Source organism: Cyclopterus lumpus, chromosome 13 (genome assembly GCF_009769545.1).
Source record: "Cyclopterus lumpus isolate fCycLum1 chromosome 13, fCycLum1.pri, whole genome shotgun sequence".
NCBI classification, from domain to species: domain Eukaryota; kingdom Metazoa; phylum Chordata; class Actinopteri; order Perciformes; family Cyclopteridae; genus Cyclopterus; species Cyclopterus lumpus.
In genome coordinates this window covers 21,672,149-21,692,210 of record NC_046978.1, presented here as the reverse complement: position 1 = coordinate 21,692,210, position 20,062 = coordinate 21,672,149, and positions in this window count along the sequence as shown.

The following is a 20,062-nucleotide window of genomic DNA, read 5'->3' as shown; positions in this document are numbered from 1 at the left end:
GGTCTACCTCTTTCTTATAGTAGTGGAGGTTGTCTCCGTGATGGAGGTTGTCTACCTCTTTCTGATATTAGTGGAGGTTGTCTTTGTGATGGAGGTAGTCTACCTCTGTTTCTGATATTAGTGGAGGTTGTCTCCGTGATGGAGGTGGTCTACCTCTGTTTCTGATATTAGTGGAGGTTGTCTCCATGATGGAGGTGGTCTACCTCTGTTTCTGATATTAGTGGAGGTTGTCTCCGTGATGGAGGTTGTCTACCTCTGTTATTGATATTACTGACGGTGGTATTTGGAATGGAGGTAGTCTACCTGTTTCTGATATTAGTGTAGGTAGTCTACCTCTGTTTCTGATATTAGTGGAGGTGGTCTTTGTGATGGAGGTTGTCTACCTCTGTTTCTGATATTAGTGGAGGTGGTCTTTGTGATGGAGGTTGTCTACCTCTGTTTCTGATATTAGTGGAGGTGGTCTTTGTGATAGAAGTAGTCTACCTGTTATTGATATTACTGACGGTGGTATTTGGGTTGGAGGTAGTCTACCTGTTTCTGATATTAGTGTAGGTAGTCTACCTCTGTTATTTATATTAGTGTAGATGGTCCGTGTGATGGAGGTGGTCTACCTCTGTTTCTGATATTAGTGGAGGTTGTCTCCGTGATGGAGGTGGTCTACTTCTGTTTCTGATATTAGTGGAGGTTGTCTTTGTGATGGAGGTTGTCTACCTCTGTTTCTGATATTAGTGGAGGTTGTCTCCGTGATGGAGGTGGTCTACCTCTTTCTTATATTAGTGGAGGTTGTCTCCGTGATGGAGGTGGTCTACCTCTGTTTCTGATATTAGTGGAGGTTGTCTCCGTGATGGAGGTGGTCTACCTCTGTTTCTGATATTAGTGGAGGTTGTCTCTGTGATGGAGGTGGTCTACCTCTGTTGTTGATATTACTGACGGTGGTATTTGGAATGGAGGTAGTCTACCTGTTTCTGATATTAGTGTAGGTAGTCTACCTCTGTTATTTATATTAGTGTAGATGGTCCGTGTGATGGAGGTGGTCTACCTCTGTTTCTGATATTAGTGGAGGTTGTCTACCTCTGTTTCTGATATTAGTGGAGGTGGTCTTTGTGATAGAAGTAGTCTACCTCTGTTATTGATATTACTGACGGTGGTATTTGGGTTGGAGGTAGTCTACCTGTTTCTGATATTAGTGTAGGTAGTCTACCTCTGTTATTTATATTAGTGGAGGTGGTCTTTGTGATAGAAGTAGTCTACCTCTGTTATTGATATTACTGACGGTGGTATTTGGAATGGAGGTAGTCTACCTGTTTCTGATATTAGTGTAGGTAGTCTACCTCTGTTATTTATATTAGTGTAGATGGTCCGTGTGATGGAGGTGGTCTACCTCTGTTTCTGATATTAGTGGAGGTTGTCTACCTCTGTTTCTGATATTAGTGGAGGTGGTCTTTGTGACAGAAGTAGTCTACCTCTGTTATTGATATTACTGACGGTGGTATTTGGGTTGGAGGTAGTCTACCTGTTTCTGATATTAGTGTAGGTTGTCTCCGTGATGGAGGTTGTCTACCTCTTTCTGATATTAGTGTAGGTTGTCTCCGTGATGGAGGTTGTCTACCTCTTTCTGATATTAGTGGAGGTTGTCTCCGTGATGGAGGTTCTCTACCTCTGTTTCTGATATTAGTGGAGGTTGTCTTTGATGGAGGTTGTCTACCTCTTTCTGATATTAGTGGAGGTTGTCTCCGTCATGGAGGTTGTCTACCTCTTTCTGATATTATTGGAGGTTGTCTTTGTGATGGAGGTTCTCTACCTCTGTTTCTGATATTAGTGGAGGTTGTCTTTGTGATGGAGGTTCTCTACCTCTGTTTCTGATATTAGTGGAGGTTGTCTCCGTCATGGAGGTTGTCTACCTCTTTCTGATATTAGTGGAGGTTGTCTTTGTGATGGAGGTTGTCTACCTCTGTTTCTGATATTAGCGGAGGTTGTCTACCTCTTTCTGATATTAGTGGAGGTCGTCTCCGTGATGGAGGTAGTCTACCTCTGTTTCTGATATTAGTGGAGGTTGTCTCCGTGATGGAGGTTCTCTACCTCTGTTTCTGATATTAGTGGAGGTTGTCTTTGTGATGGAGGTTCTCTACCTCTTTTTCTGATATTAGTGGAGGTTGTCTCCGTCATGGAGGTTGTCTACCTCTTTCTGATATTAGTGGAGGTTGTCTTTGTGATGGAGGTTGTCTACCTCTGTTTCTGATATTAGTGGAGGTTGTCTACCTCTTTCTGATATTAGTGTAGGTTGTCTACCTCTTTCTGATATTAGTGGAGGTTGTCTCCGTCATGGAGGTTGTCTACCTCTTTCTGATATTAGTGGAGGTTGTCTACCTCTTTCTGATATTAGTGGAGGTTGTCTCCGTCATGGAGGTTGTCTACCTCTTTCTGATATTAGTGTAGGTTGTCTTTGTGATGGAGGTTGTCTACCTCTGTTTCTGATATTAGTGGAGGTTGTCTTTGTGATGGAGGTTCTCTACCTCTGTTTCTGATATTAGTGGAGGTTGTCTTTGTAATGGAGGTTCTCTACCTCTGTTTCTGATATTAGTGGAGGTTGTCTTTGTGATGGAGGTTGTCTACCTCTGTTTCTGATATTAGTGGAGGTTGTCTTTGTGATGGAGGTTGTCTACCTCTTTCTGATATTAGTGGAGGTTGTCTCCGTGATGGAGGTTGTCTACCTCTTTCTTATATTAGTGTAGGTTGTCTCCGTCATGGAGGTTGTCTACCTCTTTCTGATATTAGTGGAGGTTGTCTTTGTGATGGAGGTTCTCTACCTCTGTTTCTGATATTAGTGGAGGTTGTCTTTGTGATGGAGGTTCTCTACCTCTGTTTCTGATATTAGTGGAGGTTGTCTCCGTCATGGAGGTTGTCTACCTCTTTCTGATATTAGTGTAGGTTGTCTTTGTGATGGAGGTTGTCTACCTCTGTTTCTGATATTAGTGGAGGTGGTCTTTGTGATAGAAGTAGTCTACCTCTGTTATTGATATTACTGACGGTGGTATTTGGGTTGGAGGTAGTCTACCTGTTTCTGATATTAGTGTAGGTAGTCTACCTCTGTTATTTATATTAGTGTAGATGGTCCGTGTGATGGAGGTGGTCTACCTCTGTTTCTGATATTAGTGTAGGTTGTCTCCGTGATGGAGGTTGTCTACCTCTTTCTGATATTAGTGGAGGTTGTCTACCTCTTTCTTATATTAGTGTAGGTTGTCTCCGTGATGGAGGTTCTCTACCTCTGTTTCTGATATTAGTGAAGGTTGTCTTTGTGATGGAGGTTGTCTACCTCTTTCTGATATTAGTGGAGGTTGTCTACCTCTTTCTGATATTAGTGGAGGTTGTCTACCTCTGTTTCTGATATTAGTGGAGGTTGTCTTTGTGATGGAGGTTCTCTACCTCTGTTTCTGATATTAGTGGAGGTTGTCTCCGTCATGGAGGTTGTCTACCTCTTTCTGATATTAGTGGAGGTTGTCTTTGTGATGGAGGTTGTCTACCTCTGTTTCTGATATTAGTGGAGGTTGTCTACCTCTTTCTGATATTAGTGGAGGTTCTCTACCTCTTTCTGATACTAGTGGAGGTTGTCTCCGTCATGGAGGTTGTCTACCTCTTTCTGATATTAGTGTAGGTTGTCTTTGTGATGGAGGTTGTCTACCTCTGTTTCTGATATTAGTGGAGGTTGTCTACCTCTTTCTGATATTAGTGGAGGTTGTCTCCGTGATGGAGGTAGTCTACCTCTGTTTCTGATATTAGTGGAGGTTGTCTCCGTGATGGAGGTTCTCTACCTCTGTTTCTGATATTAGTGGAGGTTGTCTTTGTGATGGAGGTTCTTTACCTCTGTTTCTGATATTAGTGGAGGTTGTCTTTGTGATGGCGGTTCTCTACCTCTGTTTCTGATATTAGTGGAGGTTGTCTTTGTGTTGGAGGTTCTCTACCTCTGTTTCTGATATTAGTGGAGGTTGTCTTTGTGATGGATGTTGTCTACCTCTGTTTCTGATATTAGTGGAGGTTGTCTTTGTGATGGAGGTTGTCTACCTCTTTCTGATATTAGTGTAGGTTGTCTCCGTGATGGAGGTTGTCTACCTCTTTCTTATATTAGTGTAGGTTGTCTCCGTGATGGAGGTTGTCTACCTCTTTCTGATATTAGTGGAGGTTGTCTCCGTGATGGAGGTTGTCTACCTCTTTCTTATATTAGTGTAGGTTGTCTCCGTGATGGAGGTTCTCTACCTCTGTTTCTGATATTAGTGGAGGTTGTCTTTGTGATGGAGGTTGTCTACCTCTTTCTGATATTAGTGGAGGTTGTCTCCGTCATGGAGGTTGTCTACCTCTTTCTGATATTAGTGGAGGTTGTCTTTGTGATGGAGGTTGTCTACCTCTGTTTCTGATATTAGTGGAGGTTGTCTACCTCTTTCTGATATTAGTGTAGGTTGTCTACCTCTTTCTGATATTACTGGAGGTTGTCTCCGTCATGGAGGTTGTCTACCTCTTTCTGATATTAGTGGAGGGTGTCTACCTCTTTCTGATATTAGTGGAGGTTGTCTACCTCTTTCTGATATTAGTGGAGGTTGTCTCCGTCATGGAGGTTGTCTACCTCTTTCTGATATTAGTGTAGGTTGTCTTTGTGATGGAGGTTGTCTACCTCTGTTTCTGATATTAGTGGAGGTTGTCTACCTCTTTCTAAAATTAGTGGAGGTTGTCTCCGTGATGGAGGTAGTCTACCTCTGTTTCTGATATTAGTGGAGGTTGTCTCCGTGATGGAGGTTCTCTACCTTTGTTTCTGATATTAGTGGAGGTTGTCTTTGTGATGGAGGTTCTTTACCTCTGTTTCTGATATTAGTGGAAGTTGTCTTTGTGATGGAGGTTCTCTACCTCTGTTTCTGATATTAGTGGAGGTTGTCTTTGTGATGGAGGTTCTCTACCTCTGTTTCTGATATTAGTGGAGGTTGTCTATGTGATGGAGGTTGTCTACCTCTGTTTCTGATATTAGTGGAGGTTGTCTTTGTGATGGAGGTTGTCTACCTCTTTCTGATATTAGTGGAGGTTGTCTCCGTGATGGAGGTTGTCTACCTCTTTCTTATATTAGTGTAGGTTGTCTCCGTGATGGAGGTTCTCTACCTCTGTTTCTGATATTAGTGGAGGTTGTCTTTGTGATGGAGGTTGTCTACCTCTTTCTGATATTAGTGGAGGTTGTCTCCGTCATGGAGGTTGTCTAACTCTTTCTGATATTAGTGGAGGTTGTCTTTGTGATGGAGGTTCTCTACCTCTGTTTCTGATATTAGTGGAGGTTGTCTTTGTGATGGAGGTTCTCTACCTCTGTTTCTGATATTAGTGGAGGTTGTCTCCGTCATGGAGGTTGTCTACCTCTTTCTGATATTAGTGTAGGTTGTCTTTGTGATGGAGGTTGTCTACCTCTGTTTCTGATATTAGTGGAGGTGGTCTTTGTGATAGAAGTAGTCTACCTCTGTTATTGATATTACTGATGGTGGTATTTGGGTTGGAGGTAGTCTACCTGTTTCTGATATTAGTGTAGGTAGTCTACCTCTGTTATTTATATTAGTGTAGATGGTCCGTGTGATGGAGGTTGTCTACCTCTTTCTGATATTAGTGTAGGTTGTCTCCGTGATGGAGGTTGTCTACCTCTTTCTGATATTAGTGGAGGTTGTCTACCTCTTTCTTATATTAGTGTAGGTTGTCTCCGTGATGGAGGTTCTCTACCTCTGTTTCTGATATTAGTGGAGGTTGTCTTTGTGATGGAGGTTGTCTACCTCTTTCTGATATTAGTGGAGGTTGTCTACCTCTTTCTGATATTAGTGGAGGTTGTCTTTGTGATGGAGGTTCTCTACCTCTGTTTCTGATATTAGTGGAGGTTGTCTTTGTGATGGAGGTTCTCTACCTCTGTTTCTGATATTAGTGGAGGTTGTCTCCGTCATGGAGGTTGTCTACCTCTTTCTGATATTAGTGTAGGTTGTCTTTGTGATGGAGGTTGTCTACCTCTGTTTCTGATATTAGTGGAGGTGGTCTTTGTGATAGAAGTAGTCTACCTCTGTTATTGATATTACTGACGGTGGTATTTGGGTTGGAGGTAGTCTACCTGTTTCTGATATTAGTGTAGGTAGTCTACCTCTGTTATATATATTAGTGTAGATGGTCCGTGTGATGGAGGTTGTCTACCTCTTTCTGATATTAGTGTAGGTTGTCTCCGTGATGGAGGTTGTCTACCTCTTTCTGATATTAGTGGAGGTTGTCTACCTCTTTCTGATATTAGTGGAGGTTGTCTACCTCTTTCTGATATTAGTGGAGGTTGTCTACCTCTTTCTTATATTAGTGTAGGTTGTCTCCGTGATGGAGGTTCTCTACCTCTGTTTCTGATATTAGTGGAGGTTGTCTTTGTGATGGAGGTTGTCTACCTCTTTCTGATATTAGTGGAGGTTGTCTACCTCTTTCTGATATTAGTGGAGGTTGTCTTTGTGATGGAGGTTCTCTACCTCTGTTTCTGATATTAGTGGAGGTTGTCTTTGTGATGGAGGTTCTCTACCTCTGTTTCTGATATTAGTGGAGGTTGTCTCCGTCATGGAGGTTGTCTACCTCTTTCTGATATTAGTGGAGGTTGTCTTTGTGATGGAGGTTGTCTACCTCTGTTTCTGATATTAGTGTAGGTTGTCTACCTCTTTCTGATATTAGTGGAGGTTGTCTCCGTCATGGAGGTTGTCTACCTCTTTCTGATATTAGTGGAGGTTGTCTACCTCTTTTAGATATTAGTGGAGGTTCTCTACCTCTTTCTGATACTAGTGGAGGTTGTCTCCGTCATGGAGGTTGTCTACCTCTTTCTGATATTAGTGTAGGTTGTCTTTGTGATGGAGGTTGTCTACCTCTGTTTCTGATATTAGTGGAGGTTGTCTTTGTGATGGAGGTTCTCTACCTCTGTTTCTGATATTAGTGGAGGTTGTCTTTGTGATGGAGGTTCTCTACCTCTGTTTCTGATATTAGTGGAGGTTGTCTTTGTGATGGAGGTTGTCTACCTCTGTTTCTGATATTAGTGGAGGTTGTCTTTGTGATGGAGGTTGTCTACCTCTGTTTCTGATATTAGTGGAGGTTGTCTTTGTGATGGAGGTTGTCTACCTCTTTCTGATATTAGTGGAGGTTGTCTCCGTGATGGAGGTTGTCTACCTCTTTCTTATATTAGTGTAGGTTGTCTCCGTGATGGAGGTTCTCTACCTCTGTTTCTGATATTAGTGGAGGTTGTCTTTGTGATGGAGGTTGTCTACCTCTTTCTGATATTAGTGGAGGTTGTCTCCGTCATGGAGGTTGTCTACCTCTTTCTGATATTAGTGGAGGTTGTCTTTGTGATGGAGGTTCTCTACCTCTGTTTCTGATATTAGTGGAGGTTGTCTTTGTGATGGAGGTTCTCTACCTCTGTTTCTGATATTAGTGGAGGTTGTCTCCGTCATGGAGGTTGTCTACCTCTTTCTGATATTAGTGTAGGTTGTCTTTGTGATGGAGGTTGTCTACCTCTGTTTCTGATATTAGTGGAGGTGGTCTTTGTGATAGAAGTAGTCTACCTCTGTTATTGATATTACTGACGGTGGTATTTGGGTTGGAGGTAATCTACCTGTTTCTGATATTAGTGTAGGTAGTCTACCTCTGTTATTTATATTAGTGTAGATGGTCCGTGTGATGGAGGTTGTCTACCTCTTTCTGATATTAGTGTAGGTTTTCTCCGTGATGGAGGTTGTCTACCTCTTTCTGATATTAGTGGAGGTTGTCTACCTCTTTCTTATATTAGTGTAGGTTTTCTCCGTGATGGAGGTTCTCTACCTCTGTTTCTGATATTAGTGGAGGTTGTCTTTGTGATGGAGGTTGTCTACCTCTTTCTGATATTAGTGGAGGTTGTCTTTGTGATGGAGGTTGTCTACCTCTGTTTCTGATATTAGTGGAGGTTGTCTACCTCTTTCTGATATTAGTGTAGGTTGTCTACCTCTTTCTGATATTAGTGGAGGTTGTCTCCGTCATGGAGGTTGTCTACCTCTTTCTGATATTAGTGGAGGTTGTCTACCTCTTTCTGATATTAGTGGAGGTTGTCTCCGTCATGGAGGTTGTCTACCTCTTTCTGATATTAGTGTAGGTTGTCTTTGTGATGGAGGTTGTCTACCTCTGTTTCTGATATTAGTGGAGGTTGTCTACCTCTTTCTGATATTAGTGGAGGTTGTCTCCGTGATGAAGGTAGTCTACCTCTGTTTCTGATATTAGTGGAGGTTGTCTCCGTGATGGAGGTTCTCTACCTCTGTTTCTGATATTAGTGGAGGTTGTCTTTGTGATGGAGGTTCTTTACCTCTGTTTCTGATATTAGTGGAGGTTGTCTTTGTGATGGAGGTTCTCTACCTCTGTTTCTGATATTAGTGGAGGTTGTCTTTGTAATGGAGGTTCTCTACCTCTGTTTCTGATATTAGTGGAGGTTGTCTTTGTGATGGAGGTTGTCTACCTCTGTTTCTGATATTAGTGGAGGTTGTCTTTGTGATGGAGGTTGTCTACCTCTTTCTGATATTAGTGGAGGTTGTCTCCGTGATGGAGGTTGTCTACCTCTTTCTTATATTAGTGTAGGTTGTCTCCGTCATGGAGGTTGTCTACCTCTTTCTGATATTAGTGGAGGTTGTCTTTGTGATGGAGGTTCTCTACCTCTGTTTCTGATATTAGTGGAGGTTGTCTTTGTGATGGAGGTTCTCTACCTCTGTTTCTGATATTAGTGGAGGTTGTCTCCGTCATGGAGGTTGTCTACCTCTTTCTGATATTAGTGTAGGTTGTCTTTGTGATGGAGGTTGTCTACCTCTGTTTCTGATATTAGTGGAGGTGGTCTTTGTGATAGAAGTAGTCTACCTCTGTTATTGATATTACTGACGGTGGTATTTGGGTTGGAGGTAGTCTACCTGTTTCTGATATTAGTGTAGGTAGTCTACCTCTGTTATTTATATTAGTGTAGATGGTCCGTGTGATGGAGGTTGTCTACCTCTTTCTGATATTAGTGTAGGTTTTCTCCGTGATGGAGGTTGTCTACCTCTTTCTGATATTAGTGGAGGTTGTCTACCTCTTTCTTATATTAGTGTAGGTTGTCTCCGTGATGGAGGTTCTCTACCTCTGTTTCTGATATTAGTGGAGGTTGTCTTTGTGATGGAGGTTGTCTACCTCTTTCTGATATTAGTGGAGGTTGTCTACCTCTTTCTGATATTAGTGGAGGTTGTCTTTGTGATGGAGGTTCTCTACCTCTGTTTCTGATATTAGTGGAGGTTGTCTTTGTGATGGAGGTTCTCTACCTCTGTTTCTGATATTAGTGGAGGTTGTCTCCGTCATGGAGGTTGTCTACCTCTTTCTGATATTAGTGGAGGTTGTCTTTGTGATGGAGGTTGTCTACCTCTGTTTCTGATATTAGTGTAGGTTGTCTACCTCTTTCTGATATTAGTGGAGGTTCTCTACCTCTTTCTGATACTAGTGGAGGTTGTCTCCGTCATGGAGGTTGTCTACCTCTTTCTGATATTAGTGTAGGTTGTCTTTGTGATGGAGGTTGTCTACCTCTGTTTCTGATATTAGTGGAGGTTGTCTACCTCTTTCTGATATTAGTGGAGGTTGTCTCCGTGATGGAGGTAGTCTACCTCTGTTTCTGATATTAGTGGAGGTTGTCTCCGTGATGGAGGTTCTCTACCTCTGTTTCTGATATTAGTGGAGGTTGTCTTTGTGATGGAGGTTCTTTACCTCTGTTTCTGATATTAGTGGAGGTTGTCTTTGTGATGGCGGTTCTCTACCTCTGTTTCTGATATTAGTGGAGGTTGTCTTTGTGTTGGAGGTTCTCTACCTCTGTTTCTGATATTAGTGGAGGTTGTCTTTGTGATGGAGGTTGTCTACCTCTGTTTCTGATATTAGTGGAGGTTGTCTTTGTGATGGAGGTTGTCTACCTCTTTCTGATATTAGTGTAGGTTGTCTCCGTGATGGAGGTTGTCTACCTCTTTCTTATATTAGTGTAGGTTGTCTCCGTGATGGAGGTTGTCTACCTCTTTCTGATATTAGTGGAGGTTGTCTCCGTGATGGAGGTTGTCTACCTCTTTCTTATATTAGTGTAGGTTGTCTCCGTGATGGAGGTTCTCTACCTCTGTTTCTGATATTAGTGGAGGTTGTCTTTGTGATGGAGGTTGTCTACCTCTTTCTGATATTAGTGGAGGTTGTCTCCGTCATGGAGGTTGTCTACCTCTTTCTGATATTAGTGGAGGTTGTCTTTGTGATGGAGGTTGTCTACCTCTGTTTCTGATATTAGTGGAGGTTGTCTACCTCTTTCTGATATTAGTGTAGGTTGTCTACCTCTTTCTGATATTACTGGAGGTTGTCTCCGTCATGGAGGTTGTCTACCTCTTTCTGATATTAGTGGAGGGTGTCTACCTCTTTCTGATATTAGTGGAGGTTGTCTACCTCTTTCTGATATTAGTGGAGGTTGTCTCCGTCATGGAGGTTGTCTACCTCTTTCTGATATTAGTGTAGGTTGTCTTTGTGATGGAGGTTGTCTACCTCTGTTTCTGATATTAGTGGAGGTTGTCTACCTCTTTATAAAATTAGTGGAGGTTGTCTCCGTGATGGAGGTAGTCTACCTCTGTTTCTGATATTAGTGGAGGTTGTCTCCGTGATGGAGGTTCTCTACCTTTGTTTCTGATATTAGTGGAGGTTGTCTTTGTGATGGAGGTTCTTTACCTCTGTTTCTGATATTAGTGGAGGTTGTCTTTGTGATGGAGGTTCTCTACCTCTGTTTCTGATATTAGTGGAGGTTGTCTTTGTGATGGAGGTTCTCTACCTCTGTTTCTGATATTAGTGGAGGTTGTCTTTGTGATGGAGGTTGTCTACCTCTGTTTCTGATATTAGTGGAGGTTGTCTTTGTGATGGAGGTTGTCTACCTCTTTCTGATATTAGTGGAGGTTGTCCCCGTGATGGAGGTTGTCTACCTCTTTCTTATATTAGTGTAGGTTGTCTCCGTGATGGAGGTTCTCTACCTCTGTTTCTGATATTAGTGGAGGTTGTCTTTGTGATGGAGGTTGTCTACCTCTTTCTGATATTAGTGGAGGTTGTCTCCGTCATGGAGGTTGTCTAACTCTTTCTGATATTAGTGGAGGTTGTCTTTGTGATGGAGGTTCTCTACCTCTGTTTCTGATATTAGTGGAGGTTGTCTTTGTGATGGAGGTTCTCTACCTCTGTTTCTGATATTAGTGGAGGTTGTCTCCGTCATGGAGGTTGTCTACCTCTTTCTGATATTAGTGGAGGTTGTCTTTGTGATGGAGGTTGTCTACCTCTGTTTCTGATATTAGTGTAGGTTGTCTACCTGTTTCTGATATTAGTGTAGGTAGTCTACCTCTGTTATTTATATTAGTGTAGATGGTCCGTGTGATGGAGGTTGTCTACCTCTTTCTGATATTAGTGTAGGTTGTCTCCGTGATGGAGGTTGTCTACCTCTTTCTGATATTAGTGGAGGTTGTCTACCTCTTTCTTATATTAGTGTAGGTTGTCTCCGTGATGGAGGTTCTCTACCTCTGTTTCTGATATTAGTGGAGGTTGTCTTTGTGATGGAGGTTGTCTACCTCTTTCTGATATTAGTGGAGGTTGTCTACCTCTTTCTGATATTAGTGGAGGTTGTCTTTGTGATGGAGGTTCTCTACCTCTGTTTCTGATATTAGTGGAGGTTGTCTTTGTGATGGAGGTTCTCTACCTCTGTTTCTGATATTAGTGGAGGTTGTCTCCGTCATGGAGGTTGTCTACCTCTTTCTGATATTAGTGTAGGTTGTCTTTGTGATGGAGGTTGTCTACCTCTGTTTCTGATATTAGTGGAGGTGGTCTTTGTGATAGAAGTAGTCTACCTCTGTTATTGATATTACTGACGGTGGTATTTGGGTTGGAGGTAGTCTACCTGTTTCTGATATTAGTGTAGGTAGTCTACCTCTGTTATATATATTAGTGTAGATGGTCCGTGTGATGGAGGTTGTCTACCTCTTTCTGATATTAGTGTAGGTTGTCTCCGTGATGGAGGTTGTCTACCTCTTTCTGATATTAGTGGAGGTTGTCTACCTCTTTCTGATATTAGTGGAGGTTGTCTACCTCTTTCTGATATTAGTGGAGGTTGTCTACCTCTTTCTTATATTAGTGTAGGTTGTCTCCGTGATGGAGGTTCTCTACCTCTGTTTCTGATATTAGTGGAGGTTGTCTTTGTGATGGAGGTTGTCTACCTCTTTCTGATATTAGTGGAGGTTGTCTACCTCTTTCTGATATTAGTGGAGGTTGTCTTTGTGATGGAGGTTCTCTACCTCTGTTTCTGATATTAGTGGAGGTTGTCTTTGTGATGGAGGTTCTCTACCTCTGTTTCTGATATTAGTGGAGGTTGTCTCCGTCATGGAGGTTGTCTACCTCTTTCTGATATTAGTGGAGGTTGTCTTTGTGATGGAGGTTGTCTACCTCTGTTTCTGATATTAGTGTAGGTTGTCTACCTCTTTCTGATATTAGTGGAGGTTGTCTCCGTCATGGAGGTTGTCTACCTCTTTCTGATATTAGTGGAGGTTGTCTACCTCTTTTAGATATTAGTGGAGGTTCTCTACCTCTTTCTGATACTAGTGGAGGTTGTCTCCGTCATGGAGGTTGTCTACCTCTTTCTGATATTAGTGTAGGTTGTCTTTGTGATGGAGGTTGTCTACCTCTGTTTCTGATATTAGTGGAGGTTGTCTTTGTGATGGAGGTTCTCTACCTCTGTTTCTGATATTAGTGGAGGTTGTCTTTGTAATGGAGGTTCTCTACCTCTGTTTCTGATATTAGTGGAGGTTGTCTTTGTGATGGAGGTTGTCTACCTCTGTTTCTGATATTAGTGGAGGTTGTCTTTGTGATGGAGGTTGTCTACCTCTGTTTCTGATATTAGTGGAGGTTGTCTTTGTGATGGAGGTTGTCTACCTCTTTCTGATATTAGTGGAGGTTGTCTCCGTGATGGAGGTTGTCTACCTCTTTCTTATATTAGTGTAGGTTGTCTCCGTGATGGAGGTTCTCTACCTCTGTTTCTGATATTAGTGGAGGTTGTCTTTGTGATGGAGGTTGTCTACCTCTTTCTGATATTAGTGGAGGTTGTCTCCGTCATGGAGGTTGTCTACCTCTTTCTGATATTAGTGGAGGTTGTCTTTGTGATGGAGGTTCTCTACCTCTGTTTCTGATATTAGTGGAGGTTGTCTTTGTGATGGAGGTTCTCTACCTCTGTTTCTGATATTAGTGGAGGTTGTCTCCGTCATGGAGTTTGTCTACCTCTTTCTGATATTAGTGTAGGTTGTCTTTGTGATGGAGGTTGTCTACCTCTGTTTCTGATATTAGTGGAGGTGGTCTTTGTGATAGAAGTAGTCTACCTCTGTTATTGATATTACTGACGGTGGTATTTGGGTTGGAGGTAATCTACCTGTTTCTGATATTAGTGTAGGTAGTCTACCTCTGTTATTTATATTAGTGTAGATGGTCCGTGTGATGGAGGTTGTCTACCTCTTTCTGATATTAGTGTAGGTTTTCTCCGTGATGGAGGTTGTCTACCTCTTTCTGATATTAGTGGAGGTTGTCTACCTCTTTCTTATATTAGTGTAGGTTTTCTCCGTGATGGAGGTTCTCTACCTCTGTTTCTGATATTAGTGGAGGTTGTCTTTGTGATGGAGGTTGTCTACCTCTTTCTGATATTAGTGGAGGTTGTCTTTGTGATGGAGGTTGTCTACCTCTGTTTCTGATATTAGTGGAGGTTGTCTACCTCTTTCTGATATTAGTGTAGGTTGTCTACCTCTTTCTGATATTAGTGGAGGTTGTCTCCGTCATGGAGGTTGTCTACCTCTTTCTGATATTAGTGGAGGTTGTCTACCTCTTTCTGATATTAGTGGAGGTTGTCTCCGTCATGGAGGTTGTCTACCTCTTTCTGATATTAGTGTAGGTTGTCTTTGTGATGGAGGTTGTCTACCTCTGTTTCTGATATTAGTGGAGGTTGTCTACCTCTTTCTGATATTAGTGGAGGTTGTCTCCGTGATGAAGGTAGTCTACCTCTGTTTCTGATATTAGTGGAGGTTGTCTCCGTGATGGAGGTTCTCTACCTCTGTTTCTGATATTAGTGGAGGTTGTCTTTGTGATGGAGGTTCTTTACCTCTGTTTCTGATATTAGTGGAGGTTGTCTTTGTGATGGAGGTTCTCTACCTCTGTTTCTGATATTAGTGGAGGTTGTCTTTGTAATGGAGGTTCTCTACCTCTGTTTCTGATATTAGTGGAGGTTGTCTTTGTGATGGAGGTTGTCTACCTCTGTTTCTGATATTAGTGGAGGTTGTCTTTGTGATGGAGGTTGTCTACCTCTTTCTGATATTAGTGGAGGTTGTCTCCGTGATGGAGGTTGTCTACCTCTTTCTTATATTAGTGTAGGTTGTCTCCGTCATGGAGGTTGTCTACCTCTTTCTGATATTAGTGGAGGTTGTCTTTGTGATGGAGGTTCTCTACCTCTGTTTCTGATATTAGTGGAGGTTGTCTTTGTGATGGAGGTTCTCTACCTCTGTTTCTGATATTAGTGGAGGTTGTCTCCGTCATGGAGGTTGTCTACCTCTTTCTGATATTAGTGTAGGTTGTCTTTGTGATGGAGGTTGTCTACCTCTGTTTCTGATATTAGTGGAGGTGGTCTTTGTGATAGAAGTAGTCTACCTCTGTTATTGATATTACTGACGGTGGTATTTGGGTTGGAGGTAGTCTACCTGTTTCTGATATTAGTGTAGGTAGTCTACCTCTGTTATTTATATTAGTGTAGATGGTCCGTGTGATGGAGGTTGTCTACCTCTTTCTGATATTAGTGTAGGTTGTCTCCGTGATGGAGGTTGTCTACCTCTTTCTGATATTAGTGGAGGTTGTCTACCTCTTTCTTATATTAGTGTAGGTTGTCTCCGTGATGGAGGTTCTCTACCTCTGTTTCTGATATTAGTGGAGGTTGTCTTTGTGATGGAGGTTGTCTACCTCTTTCTGATATTAGTGGAGGTTGTCTACCTCTTTCTGATATTAGTGGAGGTTGTCTTTGTGATGGAGGTTCTCTACCTCTGTTTCTGATATTAGTGGAGGTTGTCTTTGTGATGGAGGTTCTCTACCTCTGTTTCTGATATTAGTGGAGGTTGTCTCCGTCATGGAGGTTGTCTACCTCTTTCTGATATTAGTGGAGGTTGTCTTTGTGATGGAGGTTGTCTACCTCTGTTTCTGATATTAGTGTAGGTTGTCTACCTCTTTCTGATATTAGTGGAGGTTCTCTACCTCTTTCTGATACTAGTGGAGGTTGTCTCCGTCATGGAGGTTGTCTACCTCTTTCTGATATTAGTGTAGGTTGTCTTTGTGATGGAGGTTGTCTACCTCTGTTTCTGATATTAGTGGAGGTTGTCTACCTCTTTCTGATATTAGTGGAGGTTGTCTCCGTGATGGAGGTAGTCTACCTCTGTTTCTGATATTAGTGGAGGTTGTCTCCGTGATGGAGGTTCTCTACCTCTGTTTCTGATATTAGTGGAGGTTGTCTTTGTGATGGAGGTTCTTTACCTCTGTTTCTGATATTAGTGGAGGTTGTCTTTGTGATGGCGGTTCTCTACCTCTGTTTCTGATATTAGTGGAGGTTGTCTTTGTGTTGGAGAATCTCTACCTCTGTTTCTGATATTAGTGGAGGTTGTCTTTGTGATGGAGGTTGTCTACCTCTGTTTCTGATATTAGTGGAGGTTGTCTTTGTGATGGAGGTTGTCTACCTCTTTCTGATATTAGTGTAGGTTGTCTCCGTGATGGAGGTTGTCTACCTCTTTCTTAAATTAGTGTAGGTTGTCTCCGTGATGGAGGTTGTCTACCTCTTTCTGATATTAGTGGAGGTTGTCTCCGTGATGGAGGTTGTCTACCTCTTTCTTATATTAGTGTAGGTTGTCTCCGTGATGGAGGTTCTCTACCTCTGTTTCTGATATTAGTGGAGGTTGTCTTTGTGATGGAGGTTGTCTACCTCTTTCTGATATTAGTGGAGGTTGTCTCCGTCATGGAGGTTGTCTACCTCTTTCTGATATTAGTGGAGGTTGTCTTTGTGATGGAGGTTGTCTACCTCTGTTTCTGATATTAGTGGAGGTTGTCTACCTCTTTCTGATATTAGTGTAGGTTGTCTACCTCTTTCTGATATTACTGGAGGTTGTCTCCGTCATGGAGGTTGTCTACCTCTTTCTGATATTAGTGGAGGGTGTCTACCTCTTTCTGATATTAGTGGAGGTTGTCTACCTCTTTCTGATATTAGTGGAGGTTGTCTCCGTCATGGAGGTTGTCTACCTCTTTCTGATATTAGTGTAGGTTGTCTTTGTGATGGAGGTTGTCTACCTCTGTTTCTGATATTAGTGGAGGTTGTCTACCTCTTTATAAAATTAGTGGAGGTTGTCTCCGTGATGGAGGTAGTCTACCTCTGTTTCTGATATTAGTGGAGGTTGTCTCCGTGATGGAGGTTCTCTACCTTTGTTTCTGATATTAGTGGAGGTTGTCTTTGTGATGGAGGTTCTTTACCTCTGTTTCTGATATTAGTGGAGGTTGTCTTTGTGATGGAGGTTCTCTACCTCTGTTTCTGATATTAGTGGAGGTTGTCTTTGTGATGGAGGTTCTCTACCTCTGTTTCTGATATTAGTGGAGGTTGTCTTTGTGATGGAGGTTGTCTACCTCTGTTTCTGATATTAGTGGAGGTTGTCTTTGTGATGGAGGTTGTCTACCTCTTTCTGATATTAGTGGAGGTTGTCCCCGTGATGGAGGTTGTCTACCTCTTTCTTATATTAGTGTAGGTTGTCTCCGTGATGGAGGTTCTCTACCTCTGTTTCTGATATTAGTGGAGGTTGTCTTTGTGATGGAGGTTGTCTACCTCTTTCTGATATTAGTGGAGGTTGTCTCCGTCATGGAGGTTGTCTAACTCTTTCTGATATTAGTGGAGGTTGTCTTTGTGATGGAGGTTCTCTACCTCTGTTTCTGATATTAGTGGAGGTTGTCTTTGTGATGGAGGTTCTCTACCTCTGTTTCTGATATTAGTGGAGGTTGTCTCCGTCATGGAGGTTGTCTACCTCTTTCTGATATTAGTGTAGGTTGTCTTTGTGATGGAGGTTGTCTACCTCTGTTTCTGATATTAGTGGAGGTGGTCTTTGTGATAGAAGTAGTCTACCTCTGTTATTGATATTACTGACGGTGGTATTTGGGTTGGAGGTAGTCTACCTGTTTCTGATATTAGTGTAGGTAGTCTACCTCTGTTATTTATATTAGTGTAGATGGTCCGTGTGATGGAGGTTGTCTACCTCTTTCTGATATTAGTGTAGGTTGTCTCCGTGATGGAGGTTGTCTACCTCTTTCTGATATTAGTGGAGGTTGTCTACCTCTTTCTTATATTAGTGTAGGTTGTCTCCGTGATGGAGGTTCTCTACCTCTGTTTCTGATATTAGTGGAGGTTGTCTTTGTGATGGAGGTTGTCTACCTCTTTCTGATATTAGTGGAGGTTGTCTACCTCTTTCTGATATTAGTGGAGGTTGTCTTTGTGATGGAGGTTCTCTACCTCTGTTTCTGATATTAGTGGAGGTTGTCTTTGTGATGGAGGTTCTCTACCTCTGTTTCTGATATTAGTGGAGGTTGTCTCCGTCATGGAGGTTGTCTACCTCTTTCTGATATTAGTGTAGGTTGTCTTTGTGATGGAGGTTGTCTACCTCTGTTTCTGATATTAGTGGAGGTGGTCTTTGTGATAGAAGTAGTCTACCTCTGTTATTGATATTACTGACGGTGGTATTTGGGTTGGAGGTAGTCTACCTGTTTCTGATATTAGTGTAGGTAGTCTACCTCTGTTATATATATTAGTGTAGATGGTCCGTGTGATGGAGGTTGTCTACCTCTTTCTGATATTAGTGTAGGTTGTCTCCGTGATGGAGGTTGTCTACCTCTTTCTGATATTAGTGGAGGTTGTCTACCTCTTTCTGATATTAGTGGAGGTTGTCTACCTCTTTCTTGTATTAGTGTAGGTTGTCTCCGTGATGGAGGTTCTCTACCTCTGTTTCTGATATTAGTGGAGGTTGTCTTTGTGATGGAGGTTGTCTACCTCTTTCTGATATTAGTGGAGGTTGTCTACCTCTTTCTGATATTAGTGGAGGTTGTCTTTGTGATGGAGGTTCTCTACCTCTGTTTCTGATATTAGTGGAGGTTGTCTTTGTGATGGAGGTTCTCTACCTCTGTTTCTGATATTAGTGGAGGTTGTCTCCGTCATGGAGGTTGTCTACCTCTTTCTGATATTAGTGGAGGTTGTCTTTGTGATGGAGGTTGTCTACCTCTGTTTCTGATATTAGTGTAGGTTGTCTACCTCTTTCTGATATTAGTGGAGGTTGTCTCCGTCATGGAGGTTGTCTACCTCTTTCTGATATTAGTGGAGGTTGTCTACCTCTTTCTGATATTAGTGGAGGTTCTCTACCTCTTTCTGATACTAGTGGAGGTTGTCTCCGTCATGGAGGTTGTCTACCTCTTTCTGATATTAGTGTAGGTTGTCTTTGTGATGGAGGTTGTCTACCTCTGTTTCTGATATTAGTGGAGGTTGTCTTTGTGATGGAGGTTCTCTACCTCTGTTTCTGATATTAGTGGAGGTTGTCTTTGTAATGGAGGTTCTCTACCTCTGTTTCTGATATTAGTGGAGGTTGTCTTTGTGATGGAGGTTGTCTACCTCTGTTTCTGATATTAGTGGAGGTTGTCTTTGTGATGGAGGTTGTCTACCTCTTTCTGATATTAGTGGAGGTTGTCTCCGTGATGGAGGTTGTCTACCTCTTTCTTATATTAGTGTAGGTTGTCTCCGTGATGGAGGTTGTCTACCTCTTTCTGATATTAGTGTAGGTTGTCTCTGTGATGGAGGTTGTCTACCTCTTTCTGATATTAGTGTAGGTTGTCTCCGTGATGGAGGTTGTCTACCTCTTTCTTATATTAGTGTAGGTTGTCTCCGTGATGGAGGTTGTCTACCTCTTTCTGATATTAGTGGAGGTTGTCTCCGTGATGGAGGTTGTCTACCTCTTTCTTATATTAGTGTAGGTTGTCTCCGTGATGGAGGTTCTCTACCTCTGTTTCTGATATTAGTGGAGGTTGTCTTTGTGATGGAGGTTGTCTACCTCTTTCTGATATTAGTGGAGGTTGTCTCCGTCATGGAGGTTGTCTACCTCTTTCTGATATTAGTGGAGGTTGTCTTTGTGATGGAGGTTGTCTACCTCTGTTTCTGATATTAGTGGAGGTTGTCTACCTCTTTCTGATATTAGTGTAGGTTGTCTACCTCTTTCTGATATTACTGGAGGTTGTCTCCGTCATGGAGGTTGTCTACCTCTTTCTGATATTAGTGGAGGGTGTCTACCTCTTTCTGATATTAGTGGAGGTTGTCTACCTCTTTCTGATATTAGTGGAGGTTGTCTCCGTCATGGAGGTTGTCTACCTCTTTCTGATATTAGTGTAGGTTGTCTTTGTGATGGAGGTTGTCTACCTCTGTTTCTGATATTAGTGGAGGTTGTCTACCTCTTTCTAAAATTAGTGGAGGTTGTCTCCGTGATGGAGGTAGTCTACCTCTGTTTCTGATATTAGTGGAGGTTGTCTCCGTGATGGAGGTTCTCTACCTTTGTTTCTGATATTAGTGGAGGTTGTCTTTGTGATGGAGGTTCTTTACCTCTGTTTCTGATATTAGTGGAGGTTGTCTTTGTGATGGAGGTTCTCTACCTCTGTTTCTGATATTAGTGGAGGTTGTCTTTGTGATGGAGGTTCTTTACCTCTGTTTCTGATATTAGTGGAGGTTGTCTTTGTGATGGAGGTTGTCTACCTCTGTTTCTGATATTAGTGGAGGTTGTCTTTGTGATGGAGGTTGTCTACCTCTTTCTGATATTAGTGGAGGTTGTCTCAGTGATGGAGGTTGTCTACCTCTTTCTTATATTAGTGTAGGTTGTCTTTGTGATGTAGGTTCTCTACCTCTGTTTCTGATATTAGTGGAGGTTGTCTT